Source organism: Cupressus sempervirens, chromosome 4 (assembly GCF_028749045.1).
Source record: "Cupressus sempervirens isolate cs-2001-9-10 chromosome 4, ASM2874904v1, whole genome shotgun sequence".
NCBI classification, from domain to species: domain Eukaryota; kingdom Viridiplantae; phylum Streptophyta; class Pinopsida; order Cupressales; family Cupressaceae; genus Cupressus; species Cupressus sempervirens.
The window spans coordinates 319,007,277-319,021,051 of NC_143121.1; the positions used below are offsets into that span (position 1 = coordinate 319,007,277).

General features: G+C 38.7%; 1 protein-coding gene across 2 annotated transcripts in view; it reads right to left on the reverse strand.

Annotated features, from left to right (window-relative positions):
* Window positions 1–13,775, reverse strand: part of LOC149561311 (protein SEMI-ROLLED LEAF 2-like) — a 165,388-nt gene that overhangs the window by 119,304 nt on the left and 32,309 nt on the right. The window lies entirely within an intron of this gene.

Sequence of the window (13,775 nt, forward strand, 5' to 3'; positions counted from 1 at the left end):
CAAATGGTTCACAACAAATTCTCAATTTATTCATTAACTGACTACGCTTCAGACAATATGCTGCAACAATTCATCAATGCTAAAAGTAGAGATTTATGCCAAATAGATATTGAATGTGTTCGTATCAGCCTTTTAAAAACTAGATGCAGGCCTTTTGTTAGCTCTAAAACAATATCACAAGTCCCTTTGATAATAATGTCTAGCCTTCAGAAAACCCAATTATCACTGAATATATAGTATTTACAATTCCAAAACACAGTATCAGAAAATGCAACAATTGTTCACAAATTCAGTTAACCTTAGCCTTATACATTGCTCAAATAAATATCAAGCGCTAATATATAAATCTGCCATGTGAATTTGCACATTTAAATCTGAAACAACAAATGGTTCACAACAAATTCTGAATTTATTCATTAACTGACTACGCTTCAGACAATATGCTGCAACAATTCATCAATGCTGAAAGTAGAGATTTATGCTAAATAGATATTGAATGTGTTCATACCAGCCTTTTAAAAACTAGATGCAGGCCTTCTGTTAGCTCTAAAACAATATCACAGGTCCCTTTGATAATAATGTCCAGCCTTCAAGATGATGTCCCAGCCAAAGGAACAGCTGTTGATGCCTGTAGAACACCAAATTGCTACCTTCCACAAGAAGTAGGCAGGCAGAAATGCCCAAAGTAATTCTCTATACAGTAGAAGAAGAAAACAATTGTATACCTCAGCACAATTGCAAGTGCAATACTCGGAATTGAATTTACAATACTTCAGTTGTGAATCCCAAACCCTTATACTTCAACAAGGGCACAAATTTTCGGAACTTCAAAAGTGTCACAGAGACAACAAAAGAAAAATAATATTCAATCGGATGTCTTTCCCATCAAATGGCCTCATATTTACAATCTCCAAATGGCACAAGTTTCCCAAATAAACTTCAATTAAAAAAGCTTTCTCCTCACAACATTAAAATATAATACAATGTCATTATAATAGAATTTATTAATTGCTTTGGGCTCCAAAAACGACCTTTTCCACCATAACATATATTCTGACACACAAGGTCAATGTTTCTTGTGCCCATGATTTAAACATTTGCATCTTGGTTCCAACGAGCTATGATACTGAGGTGACCAACATACAACACCAACAAAAATAGAAACCTCAACATATTTAGATGAATAATAATAATTCACCCTTCTTGCGAAAACAACTAAAAAAGCATCAGAATCGAAATCCGATAACACCAAAGTGATCCTGATGAAAAAAGACGACGAATAAACCTGACAAGGTGACTTACTATAAATAGACACTCCCTCCAAGATTCTTGGAGCCCAAACCAAAAGCTCGAAAAAAAAACTGAGGAATCACTAAACTCTTCCAACTCATCTGAGCTAATCGAAACCAACAACTTGACTTACTATAAATAGTAGGTTCCTCAAATGGAGCCAAAACACACTATAGGCTACTGAAAAGCCTATAACTGCACAATTGAGACCCTCAAATCCCACTGTCAGCTCACGAGGGTCACAATGGTAAACTGACCAAGCCAATTGTAGGACCTTGCTAAAAATGGGGGCATTACAGTCCTCCCTCCCTGAAACTGCTTGTCCCTAAGCAATCCCAGAGCAAAATGAACATCACAGTCCACCTGGATCCCAAAGGTAGAATTGTGTACCATCCCTATTGTGTACTCCTATAGCACCAACACCCAAATAACAGACATCAACAACAAAATCATCTAAAAACTAACTCTAGGCGTTGATGAAGGAAACAACTCATCAGGACTCAACTCAACTGAAATACCAACTCTGTCCACACCTGAGTCCCCATCAAACTAACACTCACACCCAACTACACTATGGAGATGGTAACAACCATAAGTACCTAAAACACTACCACCAACTCCAACCTCTGCCAAGTTGTCTAGGGTGTGTAGATACTACAAGGGGTCTAACTTGCAGCTGTCAATCTCATCTGCAAAAGATGGTGCTAACACATCCCACAATGAATGGTATGAAATTGGTGCCAACCCACATCGACGTGAAACCAAATCCTCTACATGTGGGTCAAAAGAAAGGTGATGAGCACCCCTCCTAATGTAATGCAGATAATAACTCTCAATTTCTGTCAAGGGCTCATCACTGTCAAACTAGGAATTAGAAGACGGCTCCAATCTCTAACTCTGAACTACTAGTCGAGTGGGATCCTAGTCAATCCTCTCAGCAAATGCAACCACGAAATCCCTATGGGGAAGCATAGTAGACAAAGTGTCTACAATCTTTCCCACTAGCCTTTGAATAGCACGAGAGCCTCAGATGAGAGTACCCTCAAAAACTCTGTATAAATCCTACCACACATCTAAACTCTCCAATAGATACTCCATGAAGGACTTTGTGCAGTAGAAATTATATGTGGAAGCAACAACTTGCTCCCATGCAACTCACAATTGATCCCTCTGAAAATGTGGCACTGCCAACTGCCCAATGCCATCAAATGTATGAGATGAAGAAATAGATTTGCTTCCAGCAAATCAACATGAGAGCTCAACTTCACTGATACTCTTGCCTCGTCCATACCTATTGCACCCATATCTTGGATGGATGTGTCTGCCACATCACCACGTCCCTCATCCCCAACCATGGAAGCAAACTCACCACCAACCACAATATCTAACTGAACAGGATCTGGGGCTGGTGTTGATTGCACCTGCTCTAACTCCATAGTAATCTCATCCAATTGTCACTGTGACTCCTAAAGAGCCAACTAAGTATACTGAAGAGAGTTCATTGTCACCTCAAGCTCCTAGGTGTGCTCGGCTACCTCATCTTTCCCTAACAACATCTCATAACAGGTGCTATCCCACTCCAGAAGGTAATCCATGTCAGTAACTAACTGAGTGTAACTATGCTTTAAGATCCTGAGAGCCTCTCAAAGCGCATGAACCTTTGCTAGGGAAAAGCTAGCATCACCGTGCTCATCTAACACAAAAGCACCCCAACCAAATGTAACTAGCATCTGACAGATAGCATCATAATGCTCAAGAACTAAAGAAATATCACTATCACTCACCTTCAACTGACAAGTCACATGATGCCTCTGTAACCCCTAACTACTATGCAAGCTCCATGTCTCACTCACTACACTGTGATATGAAATTGAATCAGAACTGCCCACCACAAGATTGCTCACATGTGTGCTATCGTCGTTGCAAAATTCTGCACCCGAGATGCAACTACTACGTACCTCAATCGACTCCCCATCTAAAGAAAATGGAAGCCTTCGCAAAATAAATCTCCCCGTATGTCTCAACTTCCACCTCAATAGTAAGATCTTGTAAACATTGATCCTGCGACTCATCCAAAACCTCCTCAGAGTCATCACCCAATTTGTGGCAAGGGGTGCCATACCCAGTGCAACTCATAGCATCATCAAATGGATCATCAGACATGCCCATACTATCTGCATCCACATCTCCCAATAAAGCCTCAATTGTTGACACTTGAGTATGCACACATGATTCAACATTAGGTTGTGCACAACTTATACTAGAGCATGAACCCACATCTACTAACTGCGCTATAACACTCGGATCAACAACATCACAGCTGGGTGACTCCATGTGTGCCTTGGTCCCACCTAAGGAAGCAACTGCCTCCTGCACTGGAGCAATACTACGATAGCTAACATATAAGTCTCCAATAACAACTCCCTCCTCGAGAGAGTTTGAACAATTAGTGCCAACTACAGCATCAACTGCCTTTGAACTAACCATAGCAACTACTCTAGGAGCCTCAACCTGTTGAAGCTCGGTGTTATTGTCCACCCCGAGCAATGACAAATCCACATGTCCCTGTGAAATAGGTCCATTATCAACACTATGTATAGGACTAACAAGTGTCATAGTAAATATAGGTACATCTGCATCATGGACACTTGTCGGGGAAAACTTAAGCTTCTTTCCCTGCAACCTCAATGTCGGTCTTTTAAAGGCAAAAATCATATACCTCACTGCCCTCTCAACTGTCTCTAAATTCGACAAGTTCTTCGCCAACCTTTGTTGAGGAAGCTTAAGTTTCTCTATACTCTCATCCAAAGTATTCATTTTAATGCTAACTTCCTCATTACTCCAGTGATTTCTAGAACTATCAGTCTGCCTATGTTTGTCCATGGCTAGAAAATGCTAGAGAGTTGGTCACTCCAAATGCAACAACAAATCTGAAAATAAAATAACTTTCCTACCCCACAAGATGCCATGAAACCACTCTGATACCACTGTAATAACCATGTTCGGTTATGAATCTAGCAATACCATTTATTCAAACATTTGACATATCAACGAACACTTGGCAAACAACCCAATTATCACTGAATATTTGGTATTTATAACTCCAAAACGCGGTGTCGAAAAATGCAACAATTGTTCACAAATTCAATTAGCCTTAGCCTTATACATTGCTCAAATAAATATCAAGAGGTAGTATATAAATCTGCCATGTGAATTCGCACATTTAAATCTGAAACAACAAATGGCTCACAACAAATTCTGAATTTATTCATTAACGTACTATGCTTTAGATAATATGCTGCAACAATTCATCAATGCTAAAAATAAAGAATTAAACTAAATAGATATTGAACGTGTTTGTAGCAGCCTTTTAAAATCAGCTCTAAAACAATATCGCATGTCCCTTTGATAATAACGTCCAGCCTCCAAGATGACATCCTCGCCAAAGGAACAGCTGTTGATGCTTGTAGATCCCCAAATCGCTGCCTTCCAGGAGAAGTTGGCAGCCACAAATGCCCAAAGTTATTCTCTATATTGCAGGCACATTTTGATATGACAATCTCTATGAAATTCTTCACAATTTCAAACACAATCACCAGCAACAAGCTTCTCCTTAGCCACAGCAAAATACAATAGAAAAAGAAAGCAATTTTATACCTCAACACAATTGCAAGTACAATCCTCAGAATGAAAACCCATAATTGCATCTACAATACTCAGGTGTAAATTCCAAACCCTTATACTTCAGCAAGGGTACAAAATTTTAGAACTTCAGAAGTATCACAAAGACAACAAAAGAAAAATAATATTTAATCAGATGTCTTTCCCATCAAATGGCCTCATATTTATATCCTCCAAATGGCACAAGTTCCCCAAATGAACTTCAATTAGAAAACGTCCTCCTCACAACATCAAAATATAATAAAGTGTCATTATAATATAATTTATTAATTGGTTTTTGCTCCAAAAATGACCTTTTCCACCATAACATAATATTCTAACACACAAGGTCACTGTTCCTTGTGCCCACTATTTAAAACTTTTCACCCTGGTTCTAACGAGCAATGATACTGAACTGACCAACATACAAAACCAACAAAAATAGCAAACTCAACATATTTAAATGAATAATAATAATAATTCACCCGTCTTAAAAAAACAACTGAAGAAGCATCGGAATCAAAATCTAACAACACCAGAGTGATCCTGATGAAGAAAGATGATGAATGAATCTGGGTGACTTACTATAAATAGATGCTCCCTCCAAGATTCTTGGAGTCCAAACGAGAAGCTCAAAACAAAAATTGAGAGCATCACTCAACTCTTCTAACTTATTTGAGCTCATCGAAACCAACAACTTGACCAACTAAAAATAGTAAGTCCCTCAAATGGAGCCAAAACACACCATAGGCTGCTAAAAAGCCTATAACCCCACAACTAAGACCCTCAAATCATATTGTCAGCTCACGCGTGTCACGATGGTGAACTGACCAAGCCAACTACAAGACCATGCTAAAAATAGGTACATTACAAAAAGTTGTTTCGTATACAACATGAATAGAAGCAATATATGAAACATGTGATATACAAATGATTTTGTCAAATATACACAAAGCTTTGGTGGAAGTTAAGACTCTAATATAAATGGTAACAAAGTAGCTTTTCGGAAAACCAATAATTCAAATGCAAATTTGCACATGAAGATCCTAGTATATGGGAATAAAATGTTCTTGCTGAAATATTATCCATGTGTATGAGCATCAATTAGTTTATTTCTTACAGCCTGACTTACCACGTATCAATTTTTTAAAATACCATGTCAATTTCAAATATTGAGTTACATAATTGTTACAATAGTTTGTACGGATTACTCGGCTACTTGTCAAATAGAATTTGAAGGCAAAAAAAGTTGTATCAATGTCCAATGATGACAATCAAATACTCCCAAATCCCTCTGGGAGGGCTGTAATGGGCATTAGATACAACCCATCTCAAATGGGTTTGATAATCACTACATTTTGTTGTTTGTAGCACACATTAAGGTTTCCATTGTACTTGTAGTAACTTGATGATGTGAGTTACAACTAAAGGATTTAGAATCTTCAACAAATAAGTTTATCATATTCTTATACAAAGGCCTTCCCATCTTGCATTGAGTACATATAAAGAAAACAGTGTTCCGTTACAACCACACCATGCAAAGCCACATTGATTCATCCTCAAGTCTTATAAAGAATAACTAAACCTTCTAAAGGTCAAATGTATTATGAACAGGTGGTATTTCTATGAAGAGATGAAACCTACAACAACATAGGGACACAAACTTGTTAGAAAGGCTAGGTTTTCGTTGCACCAAAAGGTCGACCTGTCAATGCCAAATACAACTAATAGTCTAATAGAACCACAGGAGGCAGTTAAGCAATGTCACGAATCCTAAGAGGGACGTTGGCCCACTGCCAACAATCCCCCTCTTAGCATCACTCATCATGGTCTACAAGGGATGTTGGCCCACTGCCAACAATCCCCCTCTTAGCATCACTCATTGTGGCCTACGAGATTCAAACCTGGGACCAAGCTCTAATACCAATTGTTAGAAAGGCCAAGGTTTCTGTTGCACCAAAAGATCGACCAGTCAATGCCCGATACAACCAATAGTCTTATAGAAGCATAGGAGGCGGTTAAGCCATGTCGTGAATCCTGCGAGGGATGTTGGCCCTGTGCCAACTAAACTATCATAAGTACACCTTCACTTGTATTTACTCCTGATCACCAACTCATCCTTTCAAAGTTTTCCTCTTCTATATTGCTAACTTAATTCTTTATATTGAGCATGTAACATCAATGTATGTGTAACGTACCAAATTATTCTATTAAATATAAAGGGCTACTCTCTGGTCTAATTGATTATTTAAGAATATTACTACTAAATAATCCCAATTCTTTTTACATTATCATTCAGAGCGGAACTCCATTTTTTGCTTTATATCAAATCTCCTTCTGCCTCCTGGATTGAATTATTCTTTCTTTTATATCTACTATTTAGAGGGAGTCATACCTCTGCATGAAACCTTATGCCTTTGACAAGAGTTGCACCTTCCCAAAGCTAGGGGCTGTCATGAAAAGTCCCTGTCGGCCTTTAAGATAATCATCAATATTTATATTTTACTCCAAATTTAATCTACCTGGCACCCATTTTAAATACGGAATTTCTTCTTAATATTAATCATCCCTTGTCCATTGGTGGTTGCCACCCAAGTTTAATTGTTATTAAGGCTAAGCTTAGTTTTGTAAAGAGTGCAATTTTGGTGACACATCATAGTATGCATTTGTGTATCCAAGCCTATTTACTAAACCTAATGATTAGACCATGTTTGGTGTGACTTAAGGTAAACTTGATTGTGACTGGCTAGTAGTTATGCATTCATTAACATTTAATTTGCCTTTCATTTCTCTTCCTGTCTTGTAGCCAAATTAAACCCATTTAAAATCTGAATTGATACTAATAATGTTGAATTTGAAAACTTAATACTAAATAGACATATTTAAATTTTCCATAAAGTAAATAGTTATCATATGCATCCTTTAGTCAAATTAGTTTGTTATCATGCCTTCTAACATTGATATGGTTTTATTAAAATTACTAATGTTTATTTATTCATCCATATTCCAACCACATCTTTTATTTGCATCTAAAATCTACCTTAGATTAGTTAATGCATCAATTGAATATTGATCTTCACCAGTCATTAATGCAAAGAACATGCCTTGTTCTTACAGTCAATGTCCATCCCCTTATGATTCTAATTCTATTTGATCAAAGGATTCATTAGCCATGTCAATGACTTAATACTTTGTAAGTTTCCACCCTCATATTGTAATTGACATCTTCTAAGATTTCTCTTTGTTAATTTCTGATCATATTATCAATTATGATAGCCATCAAATCATGTGACTAGCATGCACTAGGAGTTGTTTTAGGATCTCCAAAAGACTCTATAATTGATGGCTTTCCCACCCATAAAAACCTTCTGTTCTTTTATATCCCATGAAGCCTAATGGAAACCATGGTCACGGAGTGTGAAGTCATTCAAGGAGCTACATCTATGTATGAAGACAATATCCATATTTGTTTGATGATTTTGGGGAGCAATGTTGCACTACAATTAATTGGCTGCCTCTTAAAATACTTGTCTCTAGCTTATTATTATTATTATGTTATTTTATCTTCATAGATCTAGCGGGGTCTTCGATATATTCGTTGTATTTATCCCTGACTGCATAACCACACTTATCTTGCATCGCAAAACCATTTGAACTTTAGATAATTTAACATTATTATGTCATGCTTGACTATTATTTATAATGTTATTCCTTTGATTATTTATTAATATCCTCATCAAAAAATACCATTTCGTCTCAAATCCAATAATTCTCGGATACCTTCAACTCCGAAACTGTGGGCTTACAATCCAATATTTAGTCCATTATTGAACAGCTTAATGGGTTAGATGTCATCAAAGAGCAACAATCGAAAATCGCAGCAAAGCATTCTTCTTTGATATCTGAAACCGAACTAAAAGTGAAATCGTGGACCTCCCTCTACAATAATATAGCCACTACAACACCTTTAGCTAGTTTCAACAAGATGGTTCAAGGGAAGATTGATGATGAGCAGTTGAGGCGGGCTCGTGAACTCAATCCACGGGTTCGTTGTCTCCCTCCCACTTCTGACCCTCTCTCTGCGAGACGATCTTTCCTTTGTGATCAGCTTGGTATTTCCTACATTATACTAGATAAATGCTAGTTTGGTCATGGTGATATCTTGTTCATTCAGTTTCTCACTCTTTCAGGCAAGCTTCGTGCTCTTCGAGCTAAGAGGAAGTTGTTCTCTCTTCCTTCTAAGATTTTCCTAGACGAAGATCTTACGAGGACTCAGGTTGTAGAGCTGAAACATGCTCGTGGTGTTGTGGCAGAGGCTAGATGAGCTGGTAAATGGGCAGTTATTAGGAATCTTAAAGCAGTTATTCAGGATTCCCCATCTAGTCGTTGGGAAGCGAGACAGGTCTCTAAGACCAAATGACGGTCTTGCCAGCAGTCTGACAAGAGCGAGACCCCCACTTGCTCTCTCCTTGTTAATTGTTGGAATGGTCATGGTCCTTTATGGTCATTACTCGGTCTTTGCATGACGCAATTGGGTTCACTGATATACTTGTCATTACGGAGACCCATGAGAGTCATGTGGGTCCTCTTTCGGGGTTTACAAATTATCAGTGGTTATCTATTTGTAGAGATGAGGTTTGTGCTTCTGGTGGGGTCCATGGTTCCGGTGGTGTTGCCTGTTTGATTAGAGATTCTATTTTCAGCCATACTTCTATTGTCCACTCCAATACATTTGCCAAGTTCATGCAAGTCTGTATTGACCGTAAGTGTCACCGACAAAGACTTCTTTATTGTTGTTTGCTATTTCCCGCCCACCTCCTCCCATTATGCTATTCATGGTACCAAGAACAAAGACCCTTATGTTGACCTTAGCAAGAGTGTTTCCCAATTTGTTGCTCTAGATGACATCATCATTCTTAGCGATTTCAATGTGAGGACCAAAGAACTCCCGACTCTACTTTATGACCGATGCTCTGATTCCATCTACTCTAATGAGATTGATCCGACAGATTTGGGGCTTCAGCATATTTCTAAGGATGTTCTTGGGCCGATTTCCTGCTATGGTTGTCATTTTTTGCAGTTGTGTGAGTTTTCAGGCATGGTGATCTTGAACGGTGTTTCCTGCTTTCCGAGTTCTGAGCTCTTTACTTGTTGGCCTCACTGTGGAGGTGCTAGTGTGGTTGATTATGCCCTCACCTCTCCCTCTTTCATCTCCTTCATCCATAGCTTCACCATTTGTGCCTTCCTCTTGCGGATTATGCTGTCCTCCGTATCCATTTTCATCTTTCTCTGCATTCTTCATTGCTTTTTGAACCACCTTATCTCATCCCTTCCATTACCCGCTCCCCTGCTTGCTTTTGTTTCACTAATGGTGACAGTGAACTTTTCTCCTTTCATCTTTCAAGACTCCTTAATCCTGTGTGCTTTCCTGATGAGGCCTCCTCCATGTTTGATCTACTTGCGACAACCATTTGGAAGTCCACTGCAAAGCTTTTCATCGCTCAGTTCGGTCTTATTTTGAGGCTCACTCTCCTGATTATGCTCACCTTCGATTGTCTTACCTTTGTTTTCTTCGCCGCAAGAAACGATCCTTCACCGTTTCCCTATGTAAATCCCTCTCCTCCATGCTGATTCATAATCCCCAACTCTTTTGGCACACACTTTTCCCACACTTCACCCCTCCTTCCATTCTTCACTTTTGCTCCCTAACCACTCACACCATGGCTCTTTATGACATTCCAGGGCAGCCTTCCATTCATCCCATTCCGCCTCCCTTCTGTCACCTGTTCACCTCCTCTTAAATTTACGATGCCATCAGATCTATGAGATGCAACAAAGCGGCGGATGATGAGGGGTTCCAGGCTGAACTCTTCAATTTTGGTGCTTCTAGGTTTGGTGCTTCCATTTTGCGCCCCTATCTCTCCATACTATTTAATAAGGTGATTTGCACTGAGTTTCTGATTTCTTGGTCTATGCATCTGATTTATCCAATCCATAAGACCGGTCCTAGTTCTGATCCTAGGAATTATAGGACTATTATGATCGTGCATACATTTGCCAAATTATATGCTACAGCACTCAATGCAATGTTATCTAGAGAGCTTGATAGGAACGGTTGTAGAGCTAGAGGTTAGGCTGGTTTTTGGGCTGACTATCAGACTATGGATCATATTTTCACTTTACGAGCTATTATTGAGGAGGCTAGACACAGATCGAACAAAGTTTACTACTACTTTGTAGATATCCACAAGGCTTTCGATTATGTTCCTAGGATGGCTTTATTTTAGAGGCTTTAGGAGATTGGGATTTCAAAGATGTTACTTACGGCTATCATGAGACTCTACGAGACTGTTGTGGGTAGATTCAGAACTCCTAATAGTTTCGCAGTCCCGATCCATAGCACCATTGGGGTTAAACAAGGCTGTCCTCTCTCTCCCACTTTGTTCGGGTTGTATATTGATGACCTTGAGGACTTCCTTTTGAAGTCTTCGCTCCCTGGTGACGGTTGCTACTTACAACAGGTGTTGATTTCCATTCTTCTTTTTCCAGACGATGTGATTCTTCTCGCTTCTTCTCCAAAGAGTTTGTAGAGGCTTCTAGATGGTTTGGCTTCTTTTTGTGTTCAAAGTTAGCTAGCAGTTAATCTGGAAAAGACTCGGGTTATGATCTTTAATTGCCTTCAGACTTCTCATCTTCACTTCTTTTTTCAGGGACAGGAGATTGAGATCACTTCTTCTTATATGTATCTGGGAGTCAATTTTTTTTGAGACTGGCTATACAGTCCAAAGTTACCAACGGTATGGGTTCTCTTGCTATGCTTGAGAAACAGTGCTTCAGACACCATTTTCAGGATACCTTGTCCAAGTTATTCCTCTTGGACTCCTTTGTTCAACCAACTGTTCTTTATGACTCAATGGTTTGGGGGCCTTCTCTACTTGGTTCTAATTGGGCCTCACTTGAGCAGGTTCAAACATTACTTCTACAACACATCATCAGATGTCACAGATTCACTCCTCACAGTATCATTCTTATCAAGTTTGGTGCTCATCCCTTCAGTCTTGCGGCTATATTTGGTTTGGTTTGGTTCCCTCATCGCTTGCGTGGTTTTGCAGATTCAATTAGTGAATGTGACAGATATTCCTACCTGGCATATTGCTCCTCTGTTGCTATTGCACGTTCTGATACTAGCTCTCGGGCTCGTTGTTGGTATGCACAGGCATCTTCTCTGTTGAGCTCGATTGGGATTGATATTGATTGTCTCCCTCCTTATCAATTCTCTTTGAATGCCCCTGCTCATCTTCTCCCATCTAGACAGGAGTTAAATGAGTATGTCAGACTTGACATTTACAGATAGTATATTATTACTACTTCGACTAACCCTCATGGTAGTTTACGTCCAAGAATGGCCCTCTATCCAAAGCACTTTCTAGAGATCAGTGATGGGATTATTGTCCGCCCTAGTTACCTTTCTTGACGGTGGAGTAATGACCTTCGTATCTCTTAGGGTTCTTTCAAAGTTGGTTCTCACCGTCTTCGTGCTCAGACAGACCATCATACTGATAGAGGAGAACAGATTTGTAAGTTGTGTACTTTAGCCAAGGTCGAGACAGTGACTCACTTTATTTTTCAATGCCCTATCTTTTATGAGATCAGAGGGAGATTTTATTGTTTGTTTCGGGACTGCTTCTCTCTTTCTGCATTCTTCAGTTAGTGTGACCAGCGGTGTCTTGCACTTTATCTTCAGGAAGCCACTCTGCATCTTGATAGTACTTTATAGTCACTGCTTCCTCACCGACTTTGCTCTGATCAGCCTATTACTGCCTTTTTTGTACCCTTAACTCCTTTACAGGGCATGAAAAGGCCAATTCTTCTTCTAGTTCTGTTGGTCATTCTAGATCTGTCAAATCTTGCAGTGGTTACTGACGTCAACGACACTCCTCCACAAGTTCACAGAGACGATTCAGGGCTCATGTTTACCTACAGTCTCATCCTTTTGTGACTGATTTCTTTTTGCCAAGGAAAGACTCAGTCTTCTCCTTGTCGTTTTTCTTCTTATCTCTTGTTATTTCTTGTTCTTGTTCGCTTTTCTTGTACACCGTTTGGTGCTCCTTTGTTGTTAGCTTTCTGGTTGTAAACTCTCAATCCCATAGACCTTTTGTGGTCTTTTGTTGGACATTAATAATCTTATCTATATAAAAATAAATATTAAGTTTTATATTATAATATTTGATTATTATTTATTTATATTATATTATTTATCTATTTCTATTTAATACTATTCTCCTTCATTATTATTTATTTAAATAATTATATTATTTAGTTAATTATTTATTATTAAATCCTGTTTTGATGGGGATATTACATTCCCAGCAATGTTCTTTCAAAAACTATGGGAGGTTTTTAAATCTGATCTATTGAAAATAGTGGAAGAATCAAGGAAAGGTGGATTTACTTTCAAGGACTTCAACAAGACCTTTATCACCTTGATCCATAAGAGAGAGATGATGAATACCTTTGAGGATTTTCAGCCTATGTCCCTCTGCAATACTGTTTATAAGGTAATTGCAAATAGGTTGAAAAAGTTCTAGATGTGGTAATCTCTTATGAGCGGAGTGGTTTCTCCCCTGGTAGATTCATTTTTTAAGAGGTCACTGTAGATCATGAAGCCATTCACACTATTAGATTGAATAAAGAAGAACAAATAATGGTGAAACTGGATATAAAAAGAGCTTATGATGAGGTAGATAGGGATTTTCTGGCTCGGGATTTGCAGAGATTTGGTTTTAGAGATTAATATTCCCAAATTTTATGTGTTGGTTAATGGA